Source organism: Papaver somniferum, chromosome 6 (genome assembly GCF_003573695.1).
Source record: "Papaver somniferum cultivar HN1 chromosome 6, ASM357369v1, whole genome shotgun sequence".
Taxonomy (NCBI): domain Eukaryota; kingdom Viridiplantae; phylum Streptophyta; class Magnoliopsida; order Ranunculales; family Papaveraceae; genus Papaver; species Papaver somniferum.
The window spans coordinates 163,882,621-163,891,641 of NC_039363.1; the positions used below are offsets into that span (position 1 = coordinate 163,882,621).

Consider the following 9,021-nt stretch of genomic DNA (forward strand, 5'->3'; position numbering starts at 1 on the left):
TCGGATTGTATGCCGTCCTCAGATACCATACTCGAGTTGGACTACCATTTCCATTCTTAAACATTTAGACAACCTTAGAAAGAAAAAAATGGCTAAACAATTACCACTAAGAAAGTTTATTTTGGAGAACACAAAATATATCCAACATCTTTGTAATATGGGGATCACACTGGAAATGGCAAAAGATACATTTACTTATACAGATCGCATAAACTTCCGCTTTGTAGATTTCGGAAAGAATCAGCCTCCAAATTTCATTATTATTGCTCTTGTTCTTCTTCTTCTTCTTCCCTTCACACCTTTGCAAGCCAAGCCCTTGCACATGCGAATCAGCCTCCCAACTAGTACTATCATTCCCATGTACTTCTACATACTCTTCAAACTGATCAGGAGGAGGCATCTCTTCGTAGGAATGAACGACCGCTACAAGGATTTGAGTCAGGACTAGAGTTGCCACTTGTGTTAGCCATATAAGAGTTGTGATCGGATTCTAGAAGATCAGGTTTTCTTGTTTAATTGTGATGGGAGAGACACTTTTATCAACTGAAATTTCCAATGTCTTTACAAGAGAAAAGGAAATCAAGAAAAGCTAAGATATACAATTTATTACTAAATATGAGTATTACTAAGCTTAAATTGAGAAAGTGGTGTGTGTACAACCGTGGAAACCAAGTCACGTGGTACATAGATGAGAGGACATTGTGTTTAACAATTTTATTAGCGAATTGCATCGCTAACTAGGACTAGTTAACTTCCATAGGTTTTTCTTCTCTGGAAACATGGCTAATAAAACTAGATTGTCCTCTTCAAACCAAATACTGATTTTTAATTATACATTTTGATTTCGAATTGCTTAATGATTTAGTCTCATTCATTTTTCCTCTCACTCAACAATGTATTATCACTTTCTTAATCTTCCTCATCTGAATCAGTCTAGTATAGTCGGACTTGTAGAAGGGTCCTCGAGATCTGAAACATCCATCCACCCTTTGCTATGAATTTCCCCGGAGAATCTGCAATCCCATCCACTATGGAATCCCAGTCTTCACGCACCCAGAGTTAAAGTGGTATTTTACGATATCGTGCGCGTCCAAGGGAATTGAGTTGATTTGAAGCGGATCACGCTTAAGGTCCTTAAAAACGACAGTCATGACTGGTGTCGTTCCGTATAATGATGCCTGAGCTCTCTTTTGCCGCTTCAGTTCCTTGAATCCCCATGGCAAGACCAATATCAGCCTGGAAGCAACAAAATTATAGGATTATCACACATACAGTGAAAGATAATAATCTGCCTAGAGAACTACAGAGTAATAGTAACAGAAGTTAGATGTAGAGTCTACATAGAAGTCCATCAGGAGACGTACATTCGCAAATTAAAACACTAAGAGTCAAGAAGTCACTGAAGGCCATTTAGTTGCATGGATTTCTTCTCCCATAATGCTTCGTATTTAAACTCCAATTTATTTTGAATTTGATTTGTGATAAGATTCTCGAAAAAATCAACATAATTTATTTTCATGGTAGATGTTCTTCCAACAAAGCAGTTGCATATTGTCCCAGCACCATCCACATGCACGTGGAACAGGCCTACAAGGTAATGTCAAGACGCAAAAGAATTTCACAAATCAAGTGGGTGCAATGAAAATAGTAGCAAACTTCTTACCTCTTTCAGTGTGCAGAAGCGGCGTTGGTGCCATCCCCAGTCACGGCAACAACATGACCTCTTTTCTTCAGTGCTTTAATAGCTTGTTACTGGGAGAAGACCTTCCCATTACCTGTATGCCGAACGTCACAACAGATCAGTCTCTGGTAACAAAATTACATTATATTATGCCTGTGAGACATTTTAAAGTTCAGTTCATACCGAAAATTTTCCAGCAACTTCTTCTCTTTCGGATTCAGACAACTCAAAAAACCTCTTTCCTTCAGTGAGAGTTGGCTGTGTAGCATCCACATCAGAAGCAAGAAATCCACACTGCAGAGTTATTGCTTTTGAAGTTTGAATGTTGTCTCCGGATACCATGCGTACCTATGACAAAAAATAATCAATGTTCCTAACTTCATATTCGGAAACTTGAAGGACAGATACAAACGTCTAACAAGCCCAAAAAAGAAGAAAAGACAAGTATATTGTTCTGCAACTGCCAAAACATCCAAAGAGAAAAGGTAACAGGCATGAGCACGTTGATAAGTAAAAGAGATATCACCTTAACAACAGCCTTGGTACACAGTTCTACGGCTTCTCTAACTCCTGGCCAACAAGGATCCTAAAGAAAACACGCTTATTAGAAAACGGAATCACTGAAGAAAATAAGATGACGAGAAACCACCAAAGAACTGATTATCAAGAAGTTCCAATATCACTTACGAGAAGAAACATTCACGTGGAAAGAGAAGGAGAGGAGACAGAGAAAGTGATTCGTCATCTGAAACAAGAAAGAAGTTTAAGAGGGTAGTCCTTTTTTAAGAGGTCAAATGGAAAATCTACCAGTACTACCAGCTGCCTGCTCTCAATAATATTCTGTGTACAGTAGTACAAATAGTAATAAGACTCTGAGACACGACCTGGAGATGTCAGCACAAATAAACCAAGGTCTAAGGTTTTTCGAGTTTTACTCCTGCCATTTCGCTGATCAACTAATGTGAGGGTTGCACCCAACCCAAGTCCTTTTAGCTAATTCACAGTATTCTCATCAATTGGACAACCCACTCAGCAAATTTTCAACAAAGGAAAAACAGAAACTAGCTGTACTTATTATAGATGATAAGTACCGTTAACCCGATGATAGCCAAGAAAACTAGTTCTTATTCACGGATAACCCACTCTGCCAAACTACCTTCATCTTTTGGAACATTCTCTATCTCATGTGATCTGTAGGCAAGAGCAACACAACGAGCAGCCGTTTTTGAAATAGCGCCCTTAAAATACTTTCCCTATAAGAGGATACACAGCTGTTAGTAGATTTCTTTAAAAGAAAATTAACTTGAATCAACTGGGTTTCTTTCTCTAATATATTAAAAAACATAACAATCCAAAAATCACAGTTTTAGGTATCTTCCACAGGATTCCGGAAAACCTTCAGTTGGAGTTCTCAAACAGAAAAAATATGTCAATAGATATAGAATATTTAGCAATTGAATGGCAGTTTGAACTTACCATGCTCTCATCCATTGTTTTGCAGGAGCCATCCACATAATGGTATTCTGTGCACGAGCTTAGGACTATCTCAGCGGCATCTTTCCGATGAATATGAACTTGAGAGTCAGACTGCATGAGCTTAAGATCATGCACTTGATTTTCTATACATCAACTTGAGTTCCTGTGCAGCCTAAGCTCAGCTGAATATCTTGATCTGTGAACAGGATTTTGCTGTGCCAAAAGATACTATTTGCTTAATCTCTTCTACCAGAACCTCCATGACACCTACATCGCTACTACATTGTGATATAACCTTGTGAGGACCGTACTAAATGCAAAATTATCAAGAGTAAACACAAATACTGATTGCAAAGTAGTAGTCTGAAATGACACGGAATAAAATGATATTCTGTTTATGTACTATAAATTAATTATTTTTCAGATAACTGATTCAACACCTGACTAATAATCAAAGGCAACAAGAAAAAATAGCAAAGGTGAATCAGAAACTCTAATTTCAATTTCAAAAAACAAATTGCTATCATTCTAAAATTAAATGCAACATAACTTTAAGAAACTAAACACCAGCAATATCGTTTGAATCATATACGTGGTTATTGCGATCCACGTGGTTATTGCGATCCGCATCCATGTAATAGTAAGGAGATTGATATCCATTTCCCCACTTTTGAGCTGGCCTTGCGTCTGCTTAGTGCTTATACTTTACTTGTATTTAGAAACAATGTACTAGCTGTAGGCAACGGCATTGTCATGGGTTTCCAAAACTTGTCCATGTCCTCTTTTCTAATCTTAAAGGGTTGTTGGGCAGGTGAAACAACAATCTTCATCTTCTTTACATCAATAGTTTCAATGATAAACCGATCGGGTAACACACCCATCCCACCACCAAAATTACCAGTCATACGTCTTAGGGGCATAAATGCAATGAACCCAGCAATCCCAACACTAAACCCACCTCTAATTTTCTCCATAATAAAACCTTTCACTTTGACATTCTTTCTCCAACACATATTCAGTTCACTCCATGCTCGGTTCCTCCTTTCTAAGGACATTTCATCTGTGGATCCAACTAATGATGTGAATCTTGACGATGCACGATCTTGTGAGATTTGGTCACCGGCGACTAAATCTATGAAGAAACGTTCTAGGATTTTCATTCTAGGTGGGTTTAAATCGTCTTGTTTTGGTTGGCCTGGGACTGCTGGAACCATGAAGACTGGTTCGGTCCGGAGACCGGTGAATTTGGATGGGTTTTCACGGCAAAGAAGAAAACTTGCGTTTGATCGGAGGAATTGTTTGCTTAGTTTCGAAGTCATTTTGAGTGTTCTACCTGGTATTTTGCTGGGATCTTATTGCTCTGTATTCCGTAGAATTGAGTTAGGGTTTATTTCACAAATGTTTGGGACTTGGGAAGAAGACGCTTGGTTCTATTTAGTCAAGGCCGTCTATTTGCAAGGGTGTTCGTTTATGTACCCCACCAAATACTAATGGTACCCCTTTATCCGTGTACCCCTTTATCCGTGTACCTCTGCTCTAGTCTTCCTGCCCCATCGAAAAATGTTTAGTGTTTAAACACCAGTAATATTCTCTTCTTTAGAGAAACACAAATATTTGGCTTTCAATTTTCTATCTTACAAAACACCGCAGGTAGGGTTCTTGGATCATATTTGAAACACTCATCGTGATCACAAAAACTTCCTGATTTCCTTTAACATTATCCATCATCACAAACACTTTTTTTAGGTTTTTTATTTGATCGATTAAAATTCATAATACCGAGATTGTTGAATTTACAGACCTTCAATTCATTTTCAAGTTCTGTAGTGGTGGAATTCGTTGACCATTAATTACATATAATAGAAGATTTTGGAAAGGACCATTATTGTAGTCGGTGGATTATTAGTGATCATTAGTTCTCCTCAAGTTCTTTACCATCACCGAAATTACAACTCAAAGGAGCAGCGTCCATTACCAAGGCGCGATGTCATAGAACAAACTATTGGTGTGCTTGTTTCCCATACTAATCGGTATTCTTCTCTTAGATGCCATTGCTGGTGCTGTGATATTCAATTTACCAACCAAAATAACCTTGCTTCTCGTTCACATCATTAATTTAATGTCACAAATTCTAAATCAGCTGATCTACTCTTAATATAATTTATTATCTCAATGATTCAATACTATGGATGTTGCAGCTTTTTCACTGAATCATTTTGATGCTAAAATTGATTCTCTCCGTGATTATATTTTTGGTACACACATAATTCAACATTATTGAGTTTTGGGACGAAAGATATTGCGGGGTTTTTCCATAAGATTTTTTTATTTTGTTTTAATGGTTTTGTAGATGGTATAACAAATTTTGGAAGGGGGTATTGATATAAAAAAAATTCAAGTAACTTAAGGGTTTTCATGCTAACAAAATTATAACTAACCTAACTATAACTAATAGGGGTATCGTTAGTATTTTGTGGGGTATTAAAAGGAGCACCCATTTGTAAAAGATCTATACATCTGTATAGATGTAAGATTTTGTAAATATGGAAACGAATAAGGGCTCAAAAGCAACTCCAATCGACACCATCCAGTTTAGAGGTATGCCCCTCCAGGTGGAGGGTTTTTCGAGCCACAATAAACTGACCGTGTTAGTTGGAGTTGGCCGGCTTACATTGGACCGAGACTCGTAATAATGTGAGCCGATACTCGACCTTGTTCGAGACGGTTGGCTCTAACCAATCCGACAACGTTCGAATTTTATAAAGGATATTTTTCCCTTATAAATATCCAATCTGTTTGAGGAGAATTAGAGGTGAAACATGGAGAGATAAGAGGAGAAAGAAGAAGAATCTTATTAGGAGATTAAAATAGAATCATTACATAGTTTCCTTTATATACAACCCTAGGAATCTAGATGGACCGCACCTCCCAAGGATGTCTCGTATCCCGTCAAAAATAAAGTCTTTTGGGAAGCAACCATCAATTCTCAAGGACCGAAATTTATCAAACAATTACATATATTGAACAGATTCAACATCATCATGCAATCAATCCATGGGCCGTTATCCCTGTAACACTCCCCCTTATGCGGTTCAATAACAAAAATTTATACATAGAGCTTCACATGTAGTTCTTCAAATGTCGTTCTTCTTGATGACTTGTGCCGAAGTCCATTGCCTCATTAAAACTTTGACAAGGAAAAAATCCGTGAGACAAAACCTTGGTACAACTCTTCACATGTTGTCTCGTACTTTACATGTAGTTCATCACATGCAATACGATTTTCAAAGGTTGATGAGTCTAAGTTAATTGCCTCGTTAAAACTTCATCAGGAAAACCCAGAGGGGAAAAACCTGAACTAAAGAAAAAGAGTACAATATAAAGTAAACTTAGAACATAGTTGGATTTGTATATGTTGCCTCATTAAAACCTTGACAAGGAAAAACCAGTGGGATAAAACCTTGACGAAGGTAAAAGAGTACAACGTGAAAGATGTAAGTAAAGGTGATTTTTTGCAGATGATCACTTTGCTCCGTTGAACTTGACTAGTTGCTTCACAACTCCTAAGGAAGAAAATCCTTGTGGGTGAGACAATATCCTTAGCTGGGAAATTACATTCCTGGTGTTTGTTGTTGTCTTATTAAAAACCTTTCTGAGTGACAAAACCCTGTGGGAAAAGAAACATCGGTGAAGGAAAATAGTTCAACGCCCCATTAGATGCTCCCCATGATGCCAGACAATTTTCATTAGTCTAATGCAGTCAAAAGGAGTTTATCATACTTTAATTTGGTGACTTGAATGTTTATAAGACCATGTTATTGATTCTGGAAGTTAAGTTGCTTAACAGACTATCGCGTTTCATTTCTTTGATTCAGATATTTTCAGTAATATCAACGCAATCTTTATGTCTTCAACGTTCAACATACTTGATGTTTTTAATGTTGTCTCCCTAAAAACCTTATCGAGTAACAAAAACCCTTTGGGAAAAAATATTCTTGATCGAAGGGAAAAAGAGTACAACACAACTTCAATTTCGAAGTAAAATATGTCGACATCATATCCTTGGATCCTCCCTATGATGTCGGCATCTCCCCCTGATTACTTTCAGAGTTGTTCCAGACTGTTCCTTTAGTCATGTACTTTTCGAAACTGAATATCGGTAATGACCTAGAAAATAGTCTACCGTATCCCCCCTTGATTACTTTCGTTGGAGAAGAGATTATTGTTCCTTTATAATCAACAACCTTTGGTTTGCACTTCCATTAGCATTCCTTTTGATGTCTTTGCATGGATAAAACAAATTTATGTCAATGGTTACTTTTAAGCACATGATTGCATTCACTATACCATTCCAATGACGTTGCATTGTCGCTAAGCTATATCAAGCTAACAAGTTCATTGAGGATGTAACATTTGGTCGAGTACATTATGCTAAGTACAATAATACGTCTATTATACTTAGATAAGGAAAGTTCATCTCCCGACCCAACTTCGTCATCTTCCTTTAGACGAATTGGTAATTTATGTACATTTGAAACTCAACTAATCATGGGAGTGCTAGCAGCATGCATGTCCTTATTAAATTTCCTGACATCGGGCATATGCAAATTGGTGGAATAATATATCACAAGCTCGGTCTTCTAGTTTAGAACATAGGTAAGATCGAGATTTCCCAGGATTTTCATCTCAAGTCAAGATTTTAAATAGATTGTAAGATCTCTTATTCCATTAAGAGTACTTATCATGTCCATACCGTCGATATAAATAGCTATAGTTCTGAATCAGTAACTTATTTAATACGCATGGCGTGAAACCTTACTTGTTTATCCCTTCCAAATCAAATAGTCACTTAGGCGGGTATACCACATCCGCCTGATTGTTTAAATCAATAAGTGAGTGCTCCAGTGTAATCACAAACACACTCCGTGGTTTATAGTCATTCGAATTGGGAAGCAAAAGGCCATCATGCACTTTTGCAAATATCTTTGAGTCTAAATCTCCAGAGATATAACCATATCTACTATGTTTCAAGTTCTTTTGAAACTACCAAGTAAACTAATTAACTGAACATTATGATGTTCAAAAGAGTAAGCGATCCAGGGGTTTATGAGAAACCTCGCGCCACAAGGTGATTGTTTATACTTTAAACAAGTCTAAACCCTAAACAATGTACTGCACGGGAGTTCTTTTGATTCGAGAGATGAATCTGTACAATCCTGACCTAAACCAAGAAATGGACGTTCCAGGCTTGCTTCGGTCACAAAGTGAAGGAGAAGGGTTGGTCTTAGGGAGGGAAGCGAAGAAAGTGTTTAGACCAGAATCGTTGATCCTGAAGGTGTGGTTGCTTATCACTTGTATCAGAAAGTAGAACCGGATAACAGAATGGAAAACTACCAGGTGATTTCTGGATACTATGTTGTTCTCCGACCAAAACTTGTTCTCTGCTGGAAATAGGTGAAACCTATTTATACAAGTCGTAATAAAACGTACCCTGACCTCGTAGGAAGTGGAAAACTATTGAGTGGTGGAAGAGTGGAGTAACGTGTAATGTCAGGAATTATGCTTCCATAATGAAGGATCCGTTTACACCATTGCTTCTTTCCATTACTAACCGCCCCACTTTATGATACTTTCTTGTAACGGGCGTATTGCACGTCGTACGCTGTAAACCGCCAGACCAATACCCTGATGAGTATCCCCAAGTTTGTGACATGTTTGATGTCTCGAGTGTTTTCGTGGAAAACTGTATGGGATGTCGTAAGCACAACAAATTAATAATTTTCCCCCCACTAATTAACTGGTAATACAGCGGTAGTAAGAGATCGTTCCCATATAGAGCTGTGTAATTGATAGGTTATTTGTAT

The 9,021-nt window shown here is 37.6% G+C and overlaps 1 long non-coding RNA gene across 5 annotated transcripts; it reads right to left on the reverse strand.

Moving 5' to 3' along the window:
* Positions 1-832: 832 nt before the first annotated feature.
* On the reverse strand, positions 833-4,716 carry LOC113289973. Of its 5 annotated transcripts, none has more exons than XR_003331292.1 (8): positions 3,158-4,714; positions 2,838-2,934; positions 2,369-2,426; positions 2,208-2,267; positions 1,865-2,029; positions 1,664-1,775; positions 1,365-1,587; positions 833-1,236 (listed from the first exon to the last, which is right to left on the reverse strand). It is a non-coding gene; the product is annotated as an uncharacterized LOC113289973 (long non-coding RNA). The 5 variants fall into 5 exon arrangements; XR_003331295.1 differs by having other exon boundaries at positions 1,365-1,775; positions 3,158-3,435; positions 3,750-4,713; XR_003331293.1 differs by having other exon boundaries at positions 1,365-1,775; positions 2,773-2,934; positions 3,158-4,716.
* Between the last annotated feature and the right edge of the window lie 4,305 nt (positions 4,717-9,021).